This window comes from Cervus canadensis, chromosome 22, assembly GCF_019320065.1.
Source record: "Cervus canadensis isolate Bull #8, Minnesota chromosome 22, ASM1932006v1, whole genome shotgun sequence".
Taxonomy (NCBI): domain Eukaryota; kingdom Metazoa; phylum Chordata; class Mammalia; order Artiodactyla; family Cervidae; genus Cervus; species Cervus canadensis.
The window spans coordinates 21,588,288-21,613,622 of NC_057407.1; the positions used below are offsets into that span (position 1 = coordinate 21,588,288).

At 40.5% G+C, this 25,335-nt stretch overlaps 1 protein-coding gene across 11 annotated transcripts in view; it reads right to left on the minus strand.

Annotated features, from left to right (window-relative positions):
- The window catches only part of CADPS (calcium dependent secretion activator), a 469,363-nt gene that overhangs the window by 211,241 nt on the left and 232,787 nt on the right, over positions 1-25,335 (minus strand). The gene's annotated exons all lie outside the window — the stretch shown is intronic.

Below are 25,335 nucleotides of genomic sequence, written 5' to 3' on the forward strand. Positions count from 1 at the left end.
ATGGCTACCCACTCCAGTTTTCTTGCCTGGGAAATCCCATGGACAGAGGAGCCTGGTGGGCTACAGTCCATGGGGTCACAAAAGAGTCAGACATGACTCAGCAACTAAACAACATCAAGTAAAAGTGAAAGTCGCTCAGTGGTGTCTGACTCTTTGGGACCCCATGGATAGTAGCCCGCCAGGCTCCTCCGTCCATGAGATTTTCCAGATAAGAATACTAGAGTGGGTTGCCATTTCCTTCTTGAGGGGATCTTCCTAACCCAGGGATCGAACCTGGGTCTCTTGCATTGCAGGCAGACTCTTTATCTGAGCTACCAGGGAAGTTCCAAACAGCAACAAAAATACAAATTAAGGATTCCTGAAGCCCAGGGGAAAAGGAAGCTACAGCAGAATTTAGCCACTAGATGGCGATCCCAGACCATGAATGCCTCCCCACTCAGCCAGGGTGGATTTTCAATCCTATGTTCCCAAGCACATTTCCACTGGCTGCAGAAATACTTCAGCAGACCTAAAAAGGTTCAACAAGGGCACCAGGCCCTCTATCCTCTTAACTACCTTATTACTTCAACAAGTGGCGTTAACTGATATATGAGAGGAAAATGTACTAGTGTTTACACTCATGGGTAATTTAAAAATGCACCTTGGTTGTCTTTTTAAAAAAATATGAACTTTGATTCTGCCGTATACAAAAGCATAACAGTGATAGAAGAGGTCAGAACATCTCAAGAAATGTCCATCTCTCTTCTCTGTGTGGGGTGGTTCTATGTATGTCACTTGTCCAGCGCTGACAAGCCAGATAGAGACACAGGGTCAAAGCACAGCCATGCTGGATTTCATGCATTAGAGGCTGAAGCTTGGATCAGGGAGACCGGAGAGGGGAGGTGGGGGGAGTTTTACATGCAAAGTGTCACTGGATTAGTCTTTATTAGTGGCTGGTAACTACCGGGTATTTAATTAATATTGAAACACAATCCTTCCCTGTCCTCTGATGCAATCAATGTAATCAGGCTCCATCCCTGGATGCCATCAGGAAATGGACTAGACTGGAATGTATTTCTACTTACTTTTGGCATGTAAGAAGATAATAAATATGACTCAAGAATAAAGTCCTAAACTGATTTATAATCAATTCCCAGCTTCCCTGCTTGCTAGCAGTACATTGGTCCCTATTTGGCAATAATATGAAGAGGGTTAGAGCTCGGATTGGCCATTTTTTTGAGTTAACCATTAGACAACCAGATTCTTTGATATAGTTGTTCATTGATGATAGTGCCCACAAGGCCAGTGAACACAAACTGTAACTTCCCACAGCTGAACAATTCTTTCTTAAACTACCATTTCAGTCAGTGCAAAGTAAATGGTTTGATATTACAGATGAAAAGGAGTATTAGTTAAATCAGTGTTTCTCAGTTGGTGGGGACTTCACCCTCCTTTTTCTAGGAGATGCTTGGCAAATGTCTGCTGACATTTTCTGGTTGTCACAGCCAGGTGTGTGGAGAAGGAGGTGGCAACCCACTCCAGTTTTCTTGCCTAGAGAATCCTGTGGACAGAGGAGCCTGGTGGGCTGCCGTCTGTGGGGTCGCACAGAGTCGGACACGACTGAAACGACTTAGCAGCAGCAGTAACCAGGTGTGACTATGCTACTGGCATCTATTTAGCTTATCTTTATAGAATTTATTCTCTTCCCCCCTATAGCTTTTAAGAGCCTTTTAGAACTTTTTAGAGTTCAGGAATACTGATATGTATCTTACAATGCACAGGGCAACCTCCTGTAACCAAAAATTGTCCTCAAGTATCATTTTGCCAACAAAGGTCCATACAGTCAAAGCTAGGGTTTTCCAGTAGTCACGTATGGATGTGAGAGTTGGACCCTAGAGAAGGCTGAGTGCTGAAGATTTGATGCTTTTGAACTGTGGTGCTGGAGAAGACTCTTGAGAGTCCCTTGGACAGCGGGGAGATCAAACCAGTTAATCCTAAAGGAAATCAACCCTGAATATTCATTGGAAGGACTGATGCTGAAGCTAAAGCTAAGCAAATACTTTGGCCACCTGAATTGAAGAGCCAACTCACTAGAATATATCCTGATGGTGGGAAAGACTGAGGGCAAGAGAAGAAGGGGATGGCAGAGGATAAGATGGTTGGATGGCATCACTGACTTAATGGACATGAGTCTGAGCAAACTCTAGGAGATAGTTAAGGACAGAGAAGCCTGGAGTGCTTGGGGTTGCAAAGAGTTGGACATGACTTAGCAAATGAACAACAAAATATCAACGTAGTGCTGAGGTGCAGAAACCCTAGCCCACATTTTTCAACTCCATCCAGTGGTGTGGAAATTCTAGGTATTTCTAGGAGTTACACAAGCCAGTGAGAGGACTGATGGGGCTGTCTGTGTTTGGGGAGGACAAAATGTTTGGTTCCTTAATCTCTTTCTGTCTCCCCACCCCCATCCTAGTATATTTGCATACTCTTCCCAACTCCAGCTGTTTGAGAACTGCATCAGATCATCCATCTGTCTCTAGGAAAGAGGAATCCAAAAATGCAAATGACTTGTTCTCTGCTAAGTACACAGCTGTGCAAAGAACCATTTAAACCAGGGCTGGGAATACATTTTTTTTTTTTAAAGAAAATATCTATTCTCAAATTTCTCCAGCCTCTTAAAGAATCTCTTAAACAATCTCTTGTTGAAAGATTAAGTTGTCCATTTCAGATGAACCTGCTTCCTGCTCTACTGAGAATTTGGAAATTTTCAGAGACTTTTTTTTCAGGAAAAGTCTGAAAAACTTTCAGGAAATTTCTGTCTAACTTCTTTCCTTTCAAGAATCTCCCCATTTCACAGGGCAAGTTATCTAATGGTACTGAGTCTCAGCTTTTCTTAGGTGTAAAATGGGGATGATAATACTTACTTTACAGAATTGTGCTGAGGTGGGTGCACATGAATATTCAGCTGAGGATAATCCTCTCTCTCTGGCCCCTCCTCCAGGCATTGGTTTGGCCTCCAGTAGCCATGTCTGTCTTCTAGGAATTTGCCCTCCTGGCCACAGCTGACTGACTCAAGGATGAGGACTTGACCTAGTCTGAGCCAATCAGAATCCTTCATTCCAGAGTTGGAAACTTACAATGGGGAAGCCCAGAAAGGGGTAACAGCTAAAGCTGGGTCTCACTGACGGCAGTTCACCAGCATTCTTGGTTCAGTTTTCATGTTATCCCTCACAAATGTCCTTGTGTCTTTAAGTTCCTTTCTCTGAGTTTAATTTTCAAGAATCTTTTTTTGCCTTTGACTCAACCTATATTTAAAGATTTCATTCTCTTCTTTTTTATACCTTTTTACATTCCCACCACAGTCCTGAATTTGCAGGTACTTCACAGCCAAATTCAAAGGCCATTTCAAAAGCCATCTCTGCTAGGAGCACTCTTTCGGTTTTCCCAAAAAGAAGGAATCTGCAGTTCACCTCAGAATGGAATCTTTTCTATTTCATATTCATTCTGAATACACATTTCTTATTTCCCTGTGAGTGTGTATGCATCCTAAGGGCAAGGTCTTTGCTTTTCATTTATTCATCTTTGGCCTCTAGTTGTGTTTTACAAGTTGGATACTCAATGGAAATTTATAAGATGAATGAATTATTCATTTTATTTATTTGTGGCCTGGGAACTCCTTCAGTAATTCTTATCTCTTGTCTTTTTCAAGGCTATAATAAAAAATGCTCATGCATATAAAAATAAAATCCAGAGAAAAGCAAGATGTTTCCTTCCCTATGGACCTTTCTTTGGTTTTCCCATCAAGAATTAACACTTTCATTTGATGTTTTATTCAGATAAGTCAAGAGACAAAGTTAGTTGTGGAGAAAAACATTTTCTTTGTTTTGACTGTCCACCTTCAGTAATGTCAATTAATTTCAAACATTTGAAACTAATTGTTTCTCAATTACTTCACTTCACAAGCTGGCATGGAAGATTTACTAAGCAGAGAGAAAACCACAGAATGTTCTTGGAAAATCATTCAAGAAATTCAGAGTATATTTAAGCTCTTTAACAGACAGTTATTGAGTACTGTGATTCTCAAAACTCAGACCTAGTATCCTGGAGATGATATGAGGTGGCACAAAGAGGGGGCAACCAATGCCCATGCTAGATAGTCATTCTCTTCCCTTCCTTCTGACTCCTCAAGAAGCTTGGCTCAGCATGGCAGAAGAATGCCTTGAATTTGCTCATCCTCTTTTGCTTAAAAGAGATGGCAGTTTGTTGACATTTGACGCCTCCTTCTGCAGGGAACAGATTCAGTCTAGAATTTACTAACCTTGTTTTGTTTTCACTGTAGTTATTTTTACGGCTACTCTCTATTCACAATCAGACAGAAAAAGATCTCCTTTAAATCTAAGTTCTAGAACAGGAGTAGATTTTTAAAAATATGCATAAAACAAATAATTAGTGTTGCTTGTATGCAGGTATGGTGTGAGGGTGGTCAGGAATGACTGTAGGTTTAGTAAAGACAGAGCCAGTGCTAAACACTGTATATTTAAGTGCTGAGTGATTTAAGTGCAGTGGATGGTAAAAATATGACGGATTTGAAAAAGGGAGGGTGACTTACAAGTAGATATATGTCCTAATTCTTTTTAAAGTCAAATATAGAATTTTTTTCTGTGAAAAATGAGATTTTTCTGTGAAATCTCATTAATATGTATGCATAAGGATTTGTTTTTACATAATGCTAAGTCCTTAATTCCTCTGAATCATTTCCACATTACAACCTACTTTCTTTCTGGTTTGTGTGTATATATATGTGTGCATCGTGTGTGTGTGTGTGTGTGTGCACATCCTGCTTTCAACAGAACACAACGGCAAACATCAACTGTCATATGCTGATTCTGACAAACTATGCAAACCTCTGCCTAATCCAATTATTCTATATAATTAAAGCAGTTAGTTTTAAATTACAACAGAGCTCAATTTTAAGGGGAAAAATAAATCTCTCTTTTTAATTTTCTAGTGCCTTGGTTTTATCCAGCTTTGCAAATCGTACTTATGGCCTGTCTATAAAAATAAACCTAAATGTAAATTATGATTTAAATCTCTATGGGCAAGCTGTTCTGCCTTATTTGTTAGAAAGCAAATAAGACCTACTTTATGGCCTGTTTACAGAACTGAAAATTTCAAACTGAGGGATTTTAAAAAGACAGCAACCATCTTGATGCTGTAACTACAGAAATGACTAAACAGATTAATGCTCTCAGAATAACCTGACAATCTTGAAAACAAACCATTACTTGATGCTTTTCTTTTAAATTATATGGTGATATGGAATTTAAAAATTATACATAAGTATATTACTTCTATTCACCATTTAAGCTGTTATTTATACAATCTATAGAGATAGAGGGCTCTAATCTGTTGAGTTTCTTTGTGATGTAGTTTTGATTACAGGCGATCACTTAAGTCTGCCTTCACTCCCTTCCCTCCCTCCTTCAAACTATTTTACTCTTAGTTCACGCTTTTAAAACCACCGGGAAGAAACAGAATTCTCCCTCGCCATGAAAAGCCATTATTATTTGAGATCTCAAATATATTCAGCCTCATACTATCATATGAAATTCTAATTGTGAAGCTCCAGGGTAAGCAACATGTTCATAAATCAGTTGATGTGTCCCTGAGGAAGTTTTTGCAGGTAACATTGTTCGTGCTCATAATGTCTAAATATTTAGGTCTGCTCTACTGTAAGTGGAGTGGAGTATTCCTCTTCCTCTGTTCAGATTCACAAATTAGGAGGAAACCAATTAGGAAGGTATCTGCTGTGTGACTCGCCTCCCATGGGCATAACGAGAGTGGAAAGAACCCCCCTCCCTGCCCCTGGCATCTGTGGAGAAATAAAAAACTGTGTGAGCCTGCACTGCTACAAGGGAGGACGTCGCCTGAGCCACATCACTCGCTCAGGGCCATGACACTGATACGGCAGGATGCAGATGAGACGCAATTCCCAATGCACACTGGCCAGGAAGCAATCATTTTCTTCCAGACTCAAAAAAAAAAAAAGGTATATAAAAGCACAAGAGAATTAGAGAGCTGTTAACACAGGGGCAACTCTGAATCCTCTATAGTTGACTAAATGTATATGTCTGTGTGTGTGTGTGTGTGTGTGTGTGCATGCAAAATTTACTAATTACCAGTACCAGGCTGCCTGCGGATACTGACTTAGCAGGTATGCTGACAGAACGAGCCGCTCCTCTGTCCTTCAGGAAGGGGCACTACCACTGTCTGGTCGCTCAAACCCCAAACTGAGACCTCATTCTGGATTCTCCCCCCGTTACTTGCATGTATGCACACATTTAATTTTACCATGAGCCTTTTTGCATCATTCTCCAAAACATGTCTGTTTTTCTTCACTGTCACTCCAGTCTAAGTCACCATCATCTCTTGTTTGGACAGCCCCCCCACTAGTATGCTTCCCACTAGTTTTCTAGTGTCTCTTTTATTTTAAAAAAGGACAGATATGGAATTCCTTTTCTTCTGATAATTTTAAATAACACCTTATTCATGTCTAATTTATATACCATAAAATTCATGTTGTAAGTGTAAAATTCAATGATTTTCAGTAAATTTACATGATAGCAACCACCATTATAATCCAATTTTACAATATAACCATCATCCCCAAAAGATCTGCCTGCAATTCTGCCTGCAGTTCTAGGGAAGCACTAGTCTACTTTCTGTCTCTATTGCTTTGACTGTTTTTGCATGTATTATATAAAGGGGATCACACACCATGGGGCTCTTTGCATCTGGCTTCTTTTACTTAGAGTGTTTTTGAGGCTTATCAGTGTTGGAGCATGCATTAGCACTTCAGTGCTTTATGTTGGCAAATAATAGAGCCACATACACAATTTCTGAAGCATAGTAATTACACAACACCCACGAAGCTATCACTCCAAAAGGTTACAAAGGTATTTAGGGTTCTGTTTATCTCCTGACCCATCACACATAGGACTCACACAGTACTTGGGAGGGTGGTCATCCTTTGCTCACAACTTCCAATGGCTTCTTCTGGCTGTTAAATTGAAACCCAAAGTCGTTTAATGGCCCACAAGGCTCTATCTACCTGGTCTGGCTCTTGTCTGTTTCATGACAGTCCCCTTGCTTATGTATTTCAGATACAACACTTTTCTTTCTTTTCCTGACCATCATAAGCTATTCCTACCTCAGGGGCTTTAAACTGGTTCTATTCTCTTCCTGGAACATTCTTCTGCTTGCTCTCCAGGTGGCTGACTCCTTGACACTGAGTTCTCAACTCCCAGGGCAGCATCTCAGGAAGAAATTTCCTGACCAATTTATTAATAATGGGAACTTCCCATGATCCAGCCATTTCCCCTCATATTACCCTTTTTCATTCATTCATAGTACTCACTGCTGTCTTAAAGGGCTTCCCTGCTTCCCTCCTGCAATGCAGCAAACCCAGGTTCAATCCCTGGATTGGGAAGATTCCCGGGAGAAGGCAATGGCTACCCACTCCAGTATCCTTGCCTGGAGAATCCCATGGACAGAGAAGCCTGGTGGTCTTCATTATTTCAGTTCAGTTCAGTTGCTCAGTCGTGTCCGACTCTTTGCGACTCCATGGTTTGCAACATGCCAGGCCTCCCTGTCCATCACCAGCTCCCGGAGTTTACTCAAACTCATGCCCATCGAGTCGGTGATGCCACCCAGCCATCTCATCCTCTGTCATCCCCTTCTCCTCCTGCCCTCAATCCCTCCCAGCATCAGGGTATTTTCCAATGAGTCACCTCTTCACATGAGGTGGCCAAAGTACTGGAGTTTCAGCTTCAGCATCAGTCCTTCAAATGAACACCCAGGACTGATCTCCTTTAGGATGGACTGACTGGCTCTCCTTGCAGTCCAAGGGACTCTCAAGAGTCTTCTCCAACACCACAGTTCAAAAGCATCAGTTCTGCAGCACTCAGCTTTCTTTATGGTTCAAGTCTCACATCCACAGATGACTACTGGAAAAACCACAGCTTTAACTAGACCAATCTTTGTCGGCAAAGTAACATCTCTGCTTTTTAATATGCTGTCTAGGTTGGTCACAACTTTTCTTCCAAGGAGCAAGTGTCTTTTAATTTCAAGGCTGCAGTCACCATCTGCAGTGATCTGGGAGCCCAAGGAAATAAAAGTCTTTCACTGTTGCCATTGTTTCTCCATCTATTTGCCATTAAGTGATGGGACCGGATGCCATAATCTCTGTTTTTTGAATGTTGAGCTCCATGGACAGAGGAGCCTGGTGATCTTATTTGTTTACGTATTTATTTTATGTCTCCTCCCACTAGAATATAGGTTCTCTGAGGGCAGAGACTGTCTTGTTCATTGTTGTACTCCTGTGGCTAAAGCAGTGTCTGGTTCCTATTTTATATAAATGACTGCTGAATAAATAAGGAAACAGAATATGAATCAGTGTAGAGCAATCAGAATACACCAGGATGCAAAGTAGATCAAAGAGAACAGCCAGGCAGCAGAGTCGCATCAAACCACAGTTTCTGTTTTGGCTGAACTGACAATATTTTTGTATCTGCACTCTCTCATTTTCTTTTTAAAATAAGTAATTCTAGGAAGAAATTTTAATCACTTGTCCCTTGATTAGATTTAACCTCACGCAGAGAAAGTATGTACTTCTAATCAGCACCTTGGGTCTAAAAAATCATTGCAAATACTGTTGGTCTGGAGTTTTCTGTGATTTATCCTCACTTTTTAACAAGGTGCTTGATGTCAATTTCAAGAAACATGGTTTTAGTTACCCTGGCAACCTAGGTTTAGAATTAAGCCCTATTAACTGCCTCTCTATTTAGAGTGTCCTCAAGATTATGTGCATTTCTCATCTTATTTCTTAAGTGCTCCATTTTGAACATGGGTCAAATCTTTCTCTTAGTTTACTTTTTAAAAAGAGATATGAAATTTCAAAAGGAAGAGAAAATTCTTTCCTCAAATTATATCTATGTCTGCATCTCAATTATGTTTATATTATTTTGTTTTTTCTCTATACATTTATATAGAGGAAAATATACTTTTTTTTTTTACTATATATTTTTCTGTGTATACTACTTTTTCCTAGATCCTAGAAAAAGATAGGTATTAGGTAATGAAGTTGGTAGCTGATCTTAGGTTACTTTAATTAAAGCCAGTGGTATTAACCTTGGTTCCATGACTTGCCTGGCAGATACATTTTCACTTGAACTTAACACACAATGTGGATCCCGGTAGGTTAAAAAAAATGGAGAAGGAACTAACTCCCAAATTCTATTCCAAACAGGACTCATATTGTTACTAGTTATTGCAGAAAATCTGGAAAATTTCTGCAACCTGTTGTGTCTGTTCCATGTGCCTTGTCTCTCCCTGTGTAATTTAATCTGCAACTCTGTTTTCGCTTGATGCTTTACTCACCCAAGATCCTCTACAAATATAACTAAGAAATTAATTCTTCTCACCTCAATGTATAAACATCACAATGTAACCTGCTTGCTTAGTTATATCAACTATTACTCTGCTGTTTATATAATAATTCTAATTGTGAGCTTTTTTTATGCATCCAGATAAATGGAGCAAATTCAGATTGCTCAGTGAGGCTGGAGAACGACCTTCATTTGAGCACAATGACTTGTCTGCTGTTTGTATACAAAGAACTGAATTGCATCTTAATTTGGGGCTTCCCAAATAGCTCAGTTGGTAAAGAATTCGCCTGCAATGTAGGAGTCCCCAGTTCTATTCCTGGGTAAGAAAGATCCCCTGGAGAAGAGAAAGGCTACCCACTCCAGTATTCTGGCCTGGAGAATCCCATGGAGGGTATAGTCCGTGGGGTCGCAAAGAGTCAGACATGACTGAGCAACTGTCACTTTCAAGTTTAAAAGCTGCCAGGAATTCTCTGAGGCCCCAGAGACAAAGACAGCATCCTGATGGCTGAAGCTCCCAATAAACAAACTCATCAAAGTGACTATCAGTCATATCCTCTCCCTAGCACCTTGCTTGCATGGTGACGGAGGCTGAAAATCTGTGTTCACTTGAAAAGGGTGACCAACCATCCCAACGTGCTCCAGGACACAGGATATTTAGTGCTAAGACTGGCGAGTCCTGGGCAAACTGGGAGAGTTGGTCACTCTACTCACCAATAGGAAATACCTATGAACCATTATCCCAGGAATTTCTCCAAGAGAAACAAACATACATGAATACAAAGATTTCCATACAAGGGTCTGTATCATGTGCCTACATTTGTGGAGTGTTAAGTATACCCAAGCCAGGCTTCATCAATACGTGAACTGTGAACTTCCAGATGTTCACTCTGATTTTAGAAAAGGCAGAGGAACCAGAGATCAAATTGCCAATATCCGCTGGATCATCGAAAAAGCAAGAGAGTTCCAGAAAAACATCTATTTCTGCTTTATTGACTACGTCAAAGCCTTCGACTGTGTGGATCACAATAAACTGTAGAAAATTCTGAAGGAGATGGGAATACCAGACCACCTGACCCGCCTCTTGAGAAACCTGTATGCAGGTCAGGAAGCAACAGTTAGAACTGGACATGGAACAACAGACTGGTTCCAAATAGGAAAAGGAGTATGTCAAGGCTGTAAGTTGTCACTCTGCTTATTTAACTTATATGCAGAGAACATCATGAGAAACGCTGGGCTGGAAGAAGCACAAGCTGGAATCAAGATTGCTGGGAGAAATATCAATAACCTCAGATATGCAGATGACACCACCCTTATGGCAGAGAGTGAAGAGGAACTGAAAAGCCTTTTGATGAAAGTGAAAGAGGAGAGTGAAAAAGTTGGCTTAAAGCTTAACATTCAGAAAACTAAGATCATGGCATCTGGTCCCATCACCTCATGGGAAATAGATGGGGAGACAGTGGAAACAGTGTCAGACTTTATTTTTTTGGGCTCCAAAATCACTGCAGATGGTGATTGCAGCCATGAAATTAAAAGACGCTTACTCCTTGGAAGGAAAGTTATGACCAACCTAGATAGCATATTAAAAAGCAGAGATGTTACTTTGCCAACAAAGGTCCGTCTGGTCAAGGCTATGGTTTTTCCAGTGGTCATGTGTGGATGTGAGAGTTGGACTGTGAAGAAAGCTGAGTGCTGAAGAATTGATGCTTTTGAACTGTGGTGTTGGAGAAGACTCTTGAGAGTCCCTTGGACTGCAAGGAGATCCAGCCAGTCCATCCAAAGGAGATCAGTCTTAGGTGTTCATTGGAAGGACTGATGCTGAAGCTGAAACTCCAGTACTTTGGCCACTTCATGTGAAGAGCTGACTTATTGGAAAAGACCCTGATGCTGGGAGGGATTGGGGCAGGAGGAGAAGGGGACGACAGAGGATGAGATGGCTGGATGGCATCACCGACTCGATGGGCATGAGTTTGAGTAAACTCCAGGAGCTGGTGATGGACAGGGAGGCCTGGCATGCTGCGATTCATGGGGTTGCAAAGAGTCTGACGCGACTGAACTGAACTGAAGTATACCCACTCATAGATACAGAACTACAAACTGGAAGAACACCACCAAAACATTTATATTCACTATTGACGGATATTGGGATCATGAGTAAATAAAAATTCTCCTTACAATTTCTCTCAGTTTTTGTCAACATATGAATTTTTTGATCTGAAACATCAAATCTGATTTTTAAAACTAAACCAATAATAAGAACAAGCATGACTGTTTATAATAGCCAGGACATGGAAGCAACCTAGATGCACATCAGCAGACGAATGGATAAGGAAGCTATGGTACATATACACCATGGAATATTACTCAGCCATTAAAAAGAATTCATTTGAATTAGTTCTAATGAGATGGATGAAACTGGAGCCCATTATACAGAGTGAAGTAAGCCAGAAAGATAAAGACCATTACAGTATACTAACACATATATATGGAATTTAGAAAGATGGTAATGATAACCCTATATGCAAAACAGAAAAAGAGACACAGATGTATAGAACAGACTTTTGGACTCTGTGGGAGAAGGCGAGGGTGGGATGTTTAGAGAGAACAGCATTGAAACATGTATATTATCTATGGTGAAACAGATCACCAGCCCAGGCTGGATGCATGAGACAAGTTCTTGGGGCTGGTGCACTGGGAAGACCCAGAGGGATCGGGTAGAGAGGGAGGTGGGAGGGGGGATCGGGATGGGGAACACATGTAAATCCATGGCTGATTCATGTCAATGGATGACAAAAACCACTACAATACTGTAAAGTAATTAGCCTCCAACTAATAAAAATAAATGAAAAAAAATAACAGAAAAAAAAAAGAACAAGCATGGTGCTTTATACAAAACAGAAAATATTATCTGATGTTTATGTACAAGATATGTATTTTCCACCGACACTTTTTCAGCAGCTGCACCTGTTAGAAGAATCCTAGATCTAAGACTCCACTGTGAAGTTGGAGTCAAATGTCACTTACTTAAATATAACTAAACATAACTCTTAAGAAAGACTTTAAGTACTCAACACTCACATTATTTACAGAGAGCTGCTGCCTTGTTCAGTGACGTTGAGCCCATTGTAGGTTACTGCTTGAAATCCTTTCACATTCATACCTCCCCAAGAACAGTGCAATCCGATTTTTACACCAAGCAGGGCATGTAAGCTTGAGGGGGAAGCAAATGCTTTTCTTTTTTGGTTTGGTGTCAATGTCACCCTAATGTCAGCATGTAGCATTCTGTAAACGGTGTATCTTTGCTAAGGTGGAGAGAGAACAGGTGTGGCACAGCGGTGGAGTAATCCTCACAGAGAACAAAAGACCCAGCCAGGAAACCGACTGTCCCAGCTGTACATCCAGGACCCATGGGGTTGTAAGAGATGCCTGCTGACTGCAACTCACTCAAGGTCATTCACCAAGACATTGGAGCCACAACATACACACTGGCAAATAACGTGTGCAAAAGCAAGGTTTGGGGGATAATAAACACCTACAATCAGGGGGAGAATCAAGAGATGACAAGGGCTAAAATGCAACACAGTACTATGTCTGAGGGCAGAGTGCTCCCCTTGGAAAAGAGTAGAACATGGGTATGAGTAGTCTTGGTCTGAGGTCCTAATGTATCTTTTTTTTTCAATTGAAGCATAGTTGGTTCACAATATTGTATTAGTTTCAGGTTACAGCATAGTGATTCAGTTGTTTTTGCAGGTTACATTCCACTATAGGTTTTTACAAGATATTGGATCTAATTCCCTGAACTATACAGTAAATCCCATAGAGGAATCCTTGTTGCTTATCTGTCTTATGAGTAGTAGCTTATACTTGTTAATCTCATACTTCTAATTTGTCCCAACTCTGTTCCTTTCCCAAAAAGATGTTTGTTTTCTATAAGTCTGTCTCTGTTTTATTAATATATATATATATAGTCATCTGCATTCTTTTTTTAGATTCCACATGTGATATTATATGGTATTTGTTTTCCTCTGTCTGACCTCTGTCACTTAGCATGATAATCACTAGGTCCATCCATGTTGTGTTGCTACGAATGACATCCTTTCATTCTTTCTTATGGCTGAGTCTCCATTGTCTGTATGTACGACATCTTCTTGAATTTGTCCCTTTCACTCCTGTTCCTGGGTACCAGCAGCCTCCATCATCTCCCACATGACTGCAACAGCCTACCAAATGGTGCCCCTGCTTCCACGATGGCCCATGAGGTCATTCTCCACACAGTAGCCAGAAGGATCTTTTAAACACGTAAATATCATCAGATAACTTTCATGCTTAAAATCCAAACTTCTGACCTTAACCTCCAGACCCTGTGGGATCTACCTTCAGCCATCCTTGGTAACCTGCTTCTCTCTCCCTCTGTCCTTGCTCTGCGCCAGCCCCTCTGGCTGTTTATCTGCCCCGCAATCATGTCAGTTTCTATTTAAGGTCCCTGAACCCTCCAGTCACTCTATCCAGCTCTTTGTCTGACCAGCTCCTTCTTGTTTAACTGTCAGCTCTTGGAGATACTTTCTGACGAACCTCATTCTAACAGCTGCTGCTTCCTAACTCGGTTAGTCTTCACCAAATCTCTTTGCATCATTTCTTCACAGCAGACCTTGAGGGGCCCTAAACCTGCATTTTACATGAAAAACAAATGGATAGAGGGTGGCAAATAAATATTTGACCAAAGTTGAGTATTAACATCACAGAAAAAACTGTTGAGAATACAAGAATCAGTGAAATTATCTTAAAAAAATAGAGCTACCGTATGATCCAGCAGTCTCACTCTTGGGCACATATCTGGAGAGAAACAAAAGATACTTGGACCCCAATGTTTGTTGCAGCACTATTCACAATAGCCAGGACATGGAAGGAACCTAAATGTCCACCTATGGTTGAATGGATAAAAAGAGATGTGGTACATATATACAATGGAATATCACTCAGCCACTACAAAAGAATGAAATAATGTTATCTGCAGCAACATGGGTGTGCCTAGAGATTATCTTATTGAGTGAAGTCAGAAAGAGAAAAAAAATAGTGTATATTAATGTATATATGTGTATAATAGTGTATATTAATGTGTATATGTGGAATCTTAAAAAAGGGTACAAATGAACTTATTTACAAAACAGAAACAGAGTCATAGACGTAGAAAACAAACTTAAGGTTCTCAAGAGGGAAGAGGGTGGGAAGGCCAATTGTAAGACTGGGACTGACACATACATGCTGACTGACACTTAGCTGCTGCTGCTGCTAAGTCGCTTCAGTTGTGTCTGACTCTGTACGACCCCATAGGTGGCAGCCCACCAGGCTCCTCTGTGACTGACACATACATGCTGCTGCTGCTGCTAAGCCGCTTCAGTCGTGTCCGACTCTGTGCGACCCCATAGGTGGCAGCCCACCAGGCTCCTCTGTTCCTGGGATTCTCCAGGCAAGAACGCTGGAGTGGGTTGCCATTTCCTTCTTCAATGCATGAAAGTGAAAAGTGAAAGTGAAGTCGCTTAGTCGTGCCTGACTCTTCGTGACCCTATGGACTGCAGCCTACCAGGCTCCTCCGTCCATGGGATTTTCCAGGCAAGAGTACTGGAGTGGGGTGCCATTGCTTTCTCCGATATACACACTACTATATATAAAATAGATAACAATGAGAACCCACTGCATATCACAGGGGCCTCTACTCTGTAATGATCTATGTGGGAAGAGACTCTGAAAAGCTGGGTGTATGTATATGTGTAACTGAGTCACTTTGCCATACAGCAGAAACTAACAACATTTTTAATCAACTACACTCCCATAAAAATTAATTAAAAATAATATGAAGAGATGTTAACAGATTTAGTCATTTATCTAAAAATATTATCCTGTACTTCTGAGAGGAATACAATTCAGGAGAGTATTATTTTAAATTTGTAAAGCAAGTAATTTAGTTATAATTTTATTATTACAGCTTTAATAGTAACAATTCAAGCTTCTGTTATTGTGGTGTAGGAACAATAATTTCCTAGCACTGTCAGCTAAACATGTCCCCTCAGTGCTGTTATATGGCACATTTAAAGATGGATGCCAAAGAGATATTTACTTTGCCTTGAGCTTAATGAAGAGGTAGAATATTTTGGGGTCAATTCTGACAGTGTGGGGAAATGCTAACAGTGAAAGCAAATGATTAAGCTTTCCTTCCTTTCAGATAGCAACTGACTAATATAAATTTAATCTTTTTTTTTTTTTTTTGTATAATGTGATGAATGCTAGAACAGCAAATGGGTCTACCCAAAGATTAGAATTATGATATAGCCTAACCTTTATTTTTCTGCCTTGACAATTATTTAAATTTTACAAAGATTTCTTGGCTCAAATGGAATATGATAGTCATCCTAAAGATATCCAGTTATATTCTTTTAATAGTCACCTACTACTACTTATTTAACTCTTTGAAAATCTTAATTTTTTCATATAAAATAAAGTTTTAATGGTACATTATTATGTTGACATTTGATAATAAATGTATGTGTGTATATATATATATACATATATATCACTGACAGAGAATTTCAATATATAAAGCATATATAAAGATTTTTTACTCTAATACACATTTGAAATGCTCACTTCTATTTCAGAATATGCAGATATTAACAAAAAGCAGAATGATACATATCTTGCTTTTATTTCAGATAGTATCACATCGATTGCCTATGATGGTTATCTATATCACTGATCATACTCAAGTGCAAAGATGCCAGAGATGACTTTGAGATATCATCTGACTGTCAGGCATTCCAAAGGCAAGGCTAAAGCAAAGGTACACAGATTCTGACTAAACAGTAAGGCCAAAGCCAAGCTTTGATGCATCTCTACTCAATGACCCACAATGGCCTTTTCTATTGTTTGCCTGTCCCTAGAGTGTGGGTGCCATTACGGTGGGATTTTTGCTTCTTTTGTCCACTGCTGTATCCTCAGCATCTTGCACATGGTTTAGCATATAGCAGCCACTCAGACAAACAAGATAAAAGGAAGAAAGGGCTAGCTGAACGAACAGAAAGAGTTTGGAGAATGCTATCCTGTGCTCCTCTCCCTGTGATCTGATTCTCCCCTTGACCGACAAATACTTGAGGGATCACCAAGTAGCAGGCCCACGGAGTGAATTCTGGTCACAAATGACCAAAAGAGCAAAATGTGTTTATCCAGAGGTTGCCATGTCCAAAGACCAGGCTAGTTTTGAGGTGTGTCTTGTTTGGGGTCTCTCTAGAGTAGAAGAGTGAGAAAGAGAGAGAGAGAAGCATTTTTCAGGTTTCAAATACTTGGCTCAACAGAAAATCACCTAGTCTGGTGCTGGAGTGGATAGCAGACACAACAGGGAGAAAAGCAAGGTGACAAGGCATGGCAGAACAGACCTAGGGCTTCAGACACTGACATTCCTGCCTCGGACTCCTCTTTCCTAACAATTCTCAAACACTGATATGGCAACTCTACTGTATTGCTTGATATATGAAGTAACAGTAGACAAAAGATCTCTATATTCCTTCTCTCTCTCTAGCAAATTTACAAAAGAAAAATCCGTAACAGCAGAACCATGCCTTAGTTAGCTAAATGTCAAGACACTCCCAAAGTTTCAAGAGTTATTTTACCCTGTGATGTACCCAGTGATTCTTTGGGAGGGATGTGTGTAGTGTCTATGTACTTTGTTCATACTTGAAAAGTAATAGTGGTTTGGTGTCAGGAAGAACTCATAAAATGGGTTCACTTTATTTTTCAGGGTTTTTTCCTGTTCTTCTGGATGATTTGCAGTCATTTCTGTTCTTTCGGACATTGAGAACTCATCTGAATGGAGATATCTCTGCCACAGTGACATTTATGGCCATGAGTATTCTAAAGAGGTTTCCAAGTCCATTCTATGGATCCACTTTTTACCTATGCCCAGAGTCCTTCACCACCATTTTGCTGTTAAGGCTTAGACCTGAGTAAATCAAGATTTATTAACCATCATACATGTAAGGCATTACAGGAAAACTAATTTGATACCTGGATTTTAAAAAGTATGAGTAAAGAATCTATATACTGTTGGCACTCAGAGGTGTGGCTTCCCTATATGCCACAATAGCGCACTGGTTATTGTTAAGAGTTACTAGAACAGTCAGTAGGGGGAAATGATATAAAAACACACCCTGACCTCTCTCTTCCCCCAACAGCAGGATATAAATCTCCCACGTAGCAGTATCTTTCATACACCAGGAGGGCAGAAAGCATCCTGTCACCGAGCTGGTGGTTTAAGGCTAAGAAGACTATAAAAATACACTTTCTTGCTTCTTCATTAGTCTCCAACCCTAAGCAAAAACCCTCTTGTTAAGTCTTCACAAATTAATAATTTTTGTCTATAAATGATATATAAATAGCCTAGTTTGGTCACTTTGGGGGACCTGTTTTTATGAGACCTGTGTATATAAATTTACTTTTTTTCCTATTAATCTGTCTTGTATTGATTTAATTATTCAACCAGCCAAAAGAGCTGAAGAGGGATGGTGGGGTGGTGGGAATTTGCCCTCCCCCAAAATGTAAATGAATACATTTCAGGGCAAACTACAAAAGGATATCTAATTGAAAGAGAAAGTATCTTAAACTTCTTTAGTTCACACCACCTGACTTTGATGGCCTGTGCTGTTTTCCTCTCCATCCTGGCTCCAGTGATGGGAACAATAATTATAAAAATAAGAATAATAGCCTTCCATTTGTGCCGGTGCTCAGCATATATTATTAAATAGATACCTCATCAACAACTTTCTAAGTATCATTAGCCTCGTTTTGCAGATGAGGAAACTGAGGTTCAGGAGGATTTAGTAACCTACCCACTGTAACAATGTCAGTGGCACAACTGGGGACCAAACTAGGACTGTCTCAGCTTTGGGTGAGACAAATACCCAGGTGATACTCTGGGTGATACCAGGTCCTATATGATTAGACACATGCTCGAGCATCTATTCTCAGGCACTGGAAAGCATTTTAGCAATAGAGCCCTTTCTCCTTTGGCAGACCTGGCTCTTTGCTTTTCACATACTTGGAATCCTATAACCTAGGTTTTGGGAGTTGTAGGATTTTAGCACAGCCTGCCTAACTTTTCTAAGCTTTTTTTTCTTTTAATATGTAAGGAGGCGAAAATGAGTATCTATTTCCTAACACTACCATGTGGGACTCACTGATATTATACTGGGTTTTTGCTACTAGCAATGTTTCTCAAGAGATTACAATATGCCATCCACTGGACTCAGCTCTTAGCTTGAATCATATCGCTTTTCAATATTAGTTCCATGGGGATAGGATGTATTACTGTCTCCATTTCAAATCAGGAGAAACTGAAACCCAGTGAGGAGCATCCCCTTGCCCAAGGTCACCCAGCTGGTGAGTGGTGAGGCTGGGATTCACACCCAGTTCTGTGTGACTCTACCATTTGGTAACAGGTGGCTCGGGGCCTGCCACCCGCTGTATTTTAATAAATGGTAGGAGCAACTGTCATTGATAATGATTTCTCTGAGGAAGGATGAGGCTCAGCAGCAGCTCTCCTGGAATTCTGTAAGCACCTCCAGGGCAGGGCCACCTCTCTGCAGACTTGCACACGCAACACCTCACCATGTGGCTCCCTATGGGCTGGAATCTGCTGTCGAGCTGAGTGTCTGCACTGACGTGGAACACCAGTGAGACAGCACATTCATCACCATTTACACAGGGGCAGTGATTTAACCTACAAGAAAACTGAGTTTATGGAAAGGAAATGAGCCTGTTAGACCATTCTGCTGAGTAGTTAATTCCAATTAAAAGACTTTCTTTTAGGGGAGTGACTTCTCTCAGAAAGGCAAGGTAACAGAAAGAGCTAAAAATACAGACTTTACATTTGGCTCTTGGCTTAGCTCTCTATCATCTGTGCAACTTTGACCAAATCACTTAACCTTCCTGAATCTCAGCAGTTTCATCAGTAAGATGGGAATGACAATAGTACCTATACTGTAATTTCAGTAGAGCATTAAAGAAGACATTGACTAGGTATAGTACCTGGTCACAGAAAGTACTGGATCAATGTTAGTGATTACTATTTCAGACCCAGCTCACCTTTCCCCCCCCATCTCTCCCTTCTCCCTCCAAAATAAAAATGAAGCCAAGATAACAACAGCTAACATGACTACTGTGTAACAGGCACTGTTTTTAAGTGTTTTATATATGTTAATTTAATTTTCCCAAGAATGTGGGAAACAAGGCATGATGAGGTGACCTGCCCAAGGTCAGAGAGTTGAGATTCAAACCCAGCACTCTTCCTTCTCATTCTGAGCTCCTATGCGCAACACAAGACTGCATCTGGGCACCGATGAATCTGAATCAAGTCTCTCTTGTTTTCTTATTAGTGAGAATTTAGAGTTTCTGGGCTGTATCTCATTACTACAGGTAAGTGACTATAAGGCATTCCACCCTACATTCTCCCTGATCACTAAATACCAAATATAGTGGTTTTTCACAATTGGGCAATTGGCGAAGCCTCCTCCTGGGAGACTGAAGTACAGAATTTTGTTCTTTATACCCTCCTTGTGCTCAGTCATGTCTGACTCTTTGTGACCACATAGACTGTAGTCCGCCAGGCTCCTCTGTCCATGGGATTTCCCAAGCAAGAATATGGGAGTGGGTTGCCACTTCCTTCTCTAGGGGATCTTCCTGACCCAGGGATCAAGGCCACATCTCTTGCATCTCCTGCATTGGCAGGAGAGTTCTTTGCCACTAGCGCTACCTGGGAAGCATTGGGGAGACATATACTGAATTATATTTCTACTGGACAGGGGTGGGCAATAAATCCAGTTCTCAGATCACATCATCATCAGATGTAATTGCTCAGTAAGCGCTGGCAAGTTACTCAAGGAGCTGAGCTAGAAAGGAAATGGACCTACCGTCACTTAGTTCTTAAAGAGCTATCAAAAAATCCACCCTTGTTTCATACCCAGCCAATGTAGGACTCTTCATGAAATCAGAACTTTCATGAATTTCTCACATCTGAATGGAGTATCATGGTCTAATTGCCAACTGCCAATCACCACATAATAATCCGATTCTGGAACTCCTATCAACTCTAGACATTTTAACCAACTTCATGTTATTGCCTGAAAATTCTGCATTAAGTTCTGCTACTATGGCTCTTCTCAGGATCAGGCAGATGGAGAAAAAAAACAAATCAAAACTATAGCACTCTGGAGGGAGAAGGAGTCTTGGATACTGCTTCTCAGGATGTGGTGAAGCTGGAAAGCTTGGTGACCTCATGAGAGAGGGTGGCTAACTGAGGATGGAGCCAGATGCAGCACTCACAGCACCTTCCTCAGAGCTTATTCTCTAGCATCTGTTCGCTTCTACCATCCTGTTGATTGTTGTTTTAGCAACCAGCTTCCTTTCACCCTCCAGCTCACAAGCAAACACAAACTGGCTGTCAACACAAGTTGTGGCTTCTGGACCAGGCTTTCTGGTCTCTGAGCACCACAAACTGTGATTAGAAATGTGCTTCCTCCCAACTCAGACATCTTCAGGGAGCCTAGCAAAACTGAATTTCTGGGTCAGTGTTGGCCTTTACCATTTATGATTTAATTAACTCTGAATGAAGCTAATCCTTTTCCTCAGAAAGGAAAATCCATAGAAATGGCATCAAGTTCTCACTCAGTATTATATAACTGTCTTCTGTACTATGACCTTGAGCTGAAGTTTCAAGAAAGGCAGACAACAAAGAAGCTGATTCTCAGGAGGCCTCACTCCCTTTCCCATGTGGTGGCTTTGCAGTTCTCAAAACTTAAAGTGGCTCCTGAAGAATTGATCACTCTGTGGTCCAGGCATGGGGATGTTTCCAGCCAGCTTTTTCAAGCTCTACAACATTGAGGGCCCTGTCTGTATTATCTTCCAATTTATACTGATGCCTGGCCAACAGTAGGTGCTCTTATTTGTTGACCAAGACATCCGTGGTTTCGAGTTTACTCTGGTCCATAGAGAGGCTTCAGGTTTCAAGATGGAAATTCAACTGTACCCTCCCTCGTTGGCTTAAAATCTTGTAATGGCTGGATCCTTCTCATCCTTCAGGTGTTATATCACACACTACCCACTCTGAGTGGGCTTCCTTGGCCACTTGAGTACCCTACATCCCTGTTACTTTTTACTGGAGCAGCCTGTTCATTTCTTACAGAACTGAATTACACTCTGTTTTTATCATGTGTATTCATTTATTCACTTGTTTACTGCTTGTGCCTTTTACTAGATTGTCTACCCCATGAGGGCAGGGCTTGATGTGCTAATCACAGCTGTAGCCCCAGCACTCGCTGGCCACAAGTAGAGCATCCCCCCATACCCTTGTTGGGGGAATGTAAGTGCTACCCTTTGCATCATTCCCTTATACCTAAATTTCAAAGGGGCTATTCAGGAAATGCACTGGTTCCATTTAAACCATTCCAAGTACACAAGAAGAGATTTTTAGCTAAATTGAAGAAGGAAATACCATTAAGAAGATGATGCATTAGACAAGAAACTGGAGGGCATGACTTCCCTTCTGACTTTGTAACTGACTTAATGTGGGGCAATTTAATGGAACTGTGTTTCTGTGAATAATTTGGGCATAATAAGGCCGGCCCACTCTGAATTATACCGTTAGGACAAATTATATATTTCACAGAAGAAAAACGTTATAGCAAGTCTCTGTATTTTGTTCTTTTTTTTTTAATTAAAAATATGTTCTTATCAGATAAGATGCCATTAGAAAATGCTATGGCTATAGCACAGTATACCGTTGGGATATTTTAGTTTCCTATTCTCTTGGAAGATGTCAGGAAATGGTTTGATCATATTTTCAAATTCCTGACAGTAATAAAATCCATATATCATGAAGCCCATGGTTTGTCAGGGAATAACAAAGTTGTTAAATAATAAAATACCAAGTGGCATTCTTGGCTTCAGTTCAAAAGAATATAATTTCAGAGAAGCTAGCACAATATCGGGCTGCTAACTCCAACTGCCTTTTTTTTTCAACAGAATTACTTAAATTTCTCTTGTATTTAGTCCTCAGCACATACTATAATTGGATGGTAACATGTACCATGTAAATCCACTGAGGAGGACAGTCATTTGGGACTGCATCTTGTACTCAGGGAATATATCAGGTTTCCTTACATCATTTCTCCAAATTAATTTGCATGTCATCTTTCCAGTCTTCGCCATTTCCACATAACAACACAAGATAGTTACATGATTTTTTAAAAAATCATACTTAGGTACCACCTGTGTTATTATTTGCTTAATATATTTTATTTAAATTAATTCACTATCTAAATGTTAATATACTTCTTTAAATAAAAAAAAAAAAACCTATGTCACCAACCATGACTGGAAGGTAACAGAAAGTATAGTCTTTATTATCTCATACATTTTTTGTTGATTAGTTTGTTTTCTGTGTCCTTTAACAGAACAAATGACCCATAAGGCCAAGGCCTGATTTCTGTTATTTATGTCCATAGCCCCAGCACTAGTTGGATGTAAGGAGAGCATTCCAGTACACTTGCTAAGAGAATGTAAATGTCTGCCTTCTACATCATTCCCTTATACATAAACTTCAAAGGAGACATCAAGGAAAGATAATCCATTCTCATTTAAATCATTCCAAGATCCAGTACACAGAAAACTTTTAGTTAAATGAGATCTAAATCATGATATTAGATTCTAATGGAAGGCTCCTGTCTGCCAAAGGTTCTGAGTATGAGGCTGGTAGGGGTATTAAAGATTTCAGTTTGGTTCAGTTCAGTCACTCAGTCTGACTCTTGCGAACCCATGAACTGCAGCACACCAGGCCTCCCTGTCCATCATTAACTCCCGGAGCCTAACCAAACTCATGTCCATTGAGTCAGTGATGCCATCCAATCATCTCATCCTCTGTCAGCCCCTTCTCCTCCCGCCCTCAATCTTTCCCAGCATCAGGGTCTTTTCAAAAGAGTTAGCTCTTTGCATCAGGAGTTTCAGCTTCAACATCAGTCCTTCCAATGAACACACAGGACTGATCTCCTTTAGGATGGACTGGTTGGATCTCCTTGCAATCCAAGGGACTCCCAAGGGTCTTCTCCAACATCACAGTTCAAAAGCATCAGTTCTTTGGCGCTCAGCTTTCTTTATAGTCCAACTTTCACATCCATACATGACTACTGGAAAAACCATAGCCTTGACTAGACAGACCTTTGTTGGCAAAGTAATGTCTCTGCTTTTAAATATGCTGTCTAGGTTAGTCATAACTTTCCTTCCAAGGAGTAAGTGTCTTTTAATTTCATGGCTGCAATCACAATCTGCAGTGATTTTGAAGCCCCTCCAAAATAAAGTCTGACACTGTTTTTACTGTTTCCCCATCTATTTGCCATGAAGTGATGGGACCGGATGCCAGGATCTTAGTTTTCTGAATGCTGAGCTTTAAGCCAACTTTTTCACTCTCCTCTTTCACTTTCATCAAGAGGCTCTTTAGTTCTTCTTCACTTTCTGTCATAAGGGTGGTGTCATCTGCATATCTGAGGTTATTGATATTTCTCCCAGTGATCTTGATTCCAGCTTGTGCTTCATCCAGCCCAGGGTTTCTCATGATGTACTCTGCATAAAAGTTAAATAAGCAGAGTGACAACTTACAGCCTTGACGTACTCCTTTTCCTATTTGGAACCAGTGTGTTGTTTCATGTCCAGTTCTAACTGTTGCTTCCTGACCTGTATACAGGTTTCTCAAGAGGCAGGTCAACTGGTCTGGTATTCCTATCTCTTTCAGAATTTTCTACAGTTTATTGTGATCCACACAGTCAAAGGCTTTGGCATAGTCAATAAAGCAGAAATAAATGTTTTTCTTAAACTCTTGCTTTTTCGATGATCCAACAGATGTTGGCAATTTGATCTCTGGTTCCTCTGCCTTTTCTAAAACCAGCTTGAACATCAGGAAGTTCATGGTTCACGTATTGCTGAAGCCTGGCTTGGAGAATTTTGAGCATTACTTTACTCATGTGTGAGATGAGTACAGTTGTGTGGTAGTTGGAACATTCTTTGGCATTGCCTTTCTTTGGGTTTGGAATGAAAACTGACCTTTTCCAGTCCTGTGGCCACTTCTGAGTTTTCCAAATTTGCTGACATATTGAGTGTAGCACTTTCTCAGCATCATCTTTTAGGATTTGAAACAGCTCAACTGGAATTCCATCACCTCCACTAGCTTTGTTCGTAGTGATGATTTCTAAGGCCCACTTGACTTCACGCTCCAGGATGTCTGGCTCCAGGTGAGTGATCACACTATCGTGACTGTCTGGGTTGTGAAGATCTTTTTTGTACAGTTCTTCTGTGTAGTCTTGCCACCTCTTCTTAATATCTTCTGCTTCTGTCAGGTCCATACCATTTCTGTCCTTTATTGAGCCCATCTTTACATGAAATGTTCCCCTGGTATCTCTAATTTTCTTGAAGAGATCTGTAGTCTTTCCCATTCTATTGTTTTCCTCAATTTCTTTGCACTGATCACTGAGGAAGGCTTTCTCTTTTTTTTTTTTTTATTAGTTGGAGGCTAATTACTTCACAACATTTCAGCGGGTTTTGTCATACATTGATATGAATCAGCCATAGAGTTACACGTATTCCCCATCCCGAGGAAGGCTTTCTTATCTCTCCTGGCTATTCTTTGGAACTCTGCATTCAAATGGATATATCTTTCCTTTTCTCTTTTGCTGTCAGCTTCTCTTCTTCTCACAGCTATTTGTAAGGCCTCCTCAGATTAAAGATTTACCAGAACCAATATAAGCATTCTCCTTGACTTGATCAGAAAAACTGAAAAATACATGGAGGGGTAACTTCCTTCTCATATGACTTGATGTTACTC